Source organism: Solanum verrucosum, unplaced genomic scaffold (assembly GCF_900185275.1).
Source record: "Solanum verrucosum unplaced genomic scaffold, falcon-dt-bn FXZP01000296.1, whole genome shotgun sequence".
Classification (NCBI taxonomy): Eukaryota; Viridiplantae; Streptophyta; class Magnoliopsida; order Solanales; family Solanaceae; genus Solanum; species Solanum verrucosum.
In genome coordinates this window covers 2,031,857-2,034,115 of record NW_026020470.1, presented here as the reverse complement: position 1 = coordinate 2,034,115, position 2,259 = coordinate 2,031,857, and positions in this window count along the sequence as shown.

Here is a 2,259-nt window from a genome sequence, read left to right as displayed (position 1 = left end):
CCCTTTTGGAATGACTTCAAAAACTGAGAAGTAAATTGAGTACCTCTATCGGAGATAATGGACAATGGAACACCATTCAATCTTACCATTTCCCTCAAATACAACTTGGCATAGTCTTCCTCCACATAAGAAACCTTGACGGGAATGAAATCGGTTGATTTCGTCATTCGGTCTACTATAACCCAAATCGAATCATATTGGCATCGAGTCCGCGACAACCCCACTATAAAGTCCATATTCACATCTTACCACTTCCAAGTAGGAATACTGATGTCTAGGGATAAACCTCTCGATTTCTTGTGCTCAAACTTTACGTGTTGGCAATTTGGGAACTTAGCCACAAATCCTACAATATCCTTTTTTATCCCATTCTACCAATAGATCTCCCACAAATCATGGTACATCTTGGTGGCTCCCGGGTGAATAAAATACCGAGAACTATGGGCTTCAGCCCAAATCTATTCCCTTAACTCATCAACATTTGTAATACATAACGGACCTTGGTATCTAAGTACTCCATCTCCCCCTTGAGAGAAAGCGTCAACAGACTTCTTGAGTACTGCTTCTTTCAATTCTACCAAAATTGGATCTAGACTTTGTTTAGCTTTCACATCCCTTACAAAATATGATTCAGAACCATTATGGAGCATGACACCACTCTTGGCGGAGTCTACCAATCGAACACCCAATCGGGCCAATCTATGCACATCTTGTGCCAACTCTTTTCTATCATCATCCACATGAGCAACACTACCCATAGACGAAGAGCATACACTACTACATTTGCCTTTCCTGGGGTATAAAGGAGACTCATGTCATAATCCTTCAAAAACTCAAGCTACCTTCTTTCGAGAAGATTCAAGTCCTTTAGACTAAACACATATTGTAGGCTTTTGTGGACGGTGAAAACATCTACATGCACCCCATACAAATAATGCCTCCATATTTTTAAAGAAAAACCATTGCCGCTAATTCAAGATCGTGGGTCATATAATTCTTCTCATGAACCTTAAGTTGCCTTGAATCATAGGCAATAATCTTTCCGTTTTGCATAAGCACACATCCCAACCCAATTCTCGAGGCATCACAATATACCACAAAACCATTTGTACCCTCTGGTAAGGTCAAAACCGAAGTAGAGGTAAATCTATCTTTCAACTCTTGGAAACTCTTTTCACATGATTTGGACCATACAAACTTAAGTCTTCTTTTGAGTCAAAGCCGTCAATAGAGAGGCAACAGAAGAAAACCTCTCAACAAATCGTCGATAATAAACAGCCAAACCCAAGAAACTTCTAATGTCCGAAGGTGATAGAGGTCTAGGCAAATTCTTGACTGCATCCGTCTTCTTAGGATCTACCTCTATACCTTTGCTTGACACAATATGACCAAGGAAAGCAACCGATCTTACCCAAAATTCACATTTGCTAAAGTTTGCAAAAAGTTGTTGTTCCTTCAGAATTTGCAATAAGATCCTCAAATGATCAATATGCTCATTCTCACTACTTGACAAGATCAAAAATATCATCGATAAACACAATCACAAACATGTCAAGGTATTGTCTAAACACCCTATTCATCAAGTCCATAAATGTTGCCGGAGCATTAGGCAAACCAAATGACATTACTAGAAACTCATAATGACCATATCGGGTTCTAAAAGCCATTTTCAAAATATCTTCATCTTTCACCCTTAATTGGTGATAACCCGATCGGAGATAAATTTTAGAGAAATAACTTGCCCCTTAGAGTTGGTCAAACAAATCATCAACCCTTGGAAGAGGATACTTGTTTTTAATGGTCACCTTGTTCAACTGTCGATAATCAATACACATTCGGAGAGAACCATCCTTTTTCTTAACAAACAACACCGGAGCACCCCATGGTGAGATGCTTGGTTGGATAAAGCCTTTGTCTAATAGATCTTCCAACTGCTCCTTCAACAACTTAAGTTCTGCCAAAGCCATTCTATAAGGAGGAATAGAGATAGGTTGTGTATCTAGAAGAAGGTCAATACCAAAATCTATTTCCCTTTCGTGAGGAATATGGGGTAGATCATCTGGGAACACTTCTTGAAACTCTTTTACGATAAGGACCGACTCAAGAGAAGGGGTTTTGGAATCTACATCACTTACCCTCACTAGATGGTACAAGCAACCCTTATAGATCATCTTTCTAGCTTTAAGACAAGAAATAACTCGACTCTTTGGGATGAAATTTCCCCCATTCCACTCTAGGAAAAGCTCATTTGGGAATTGG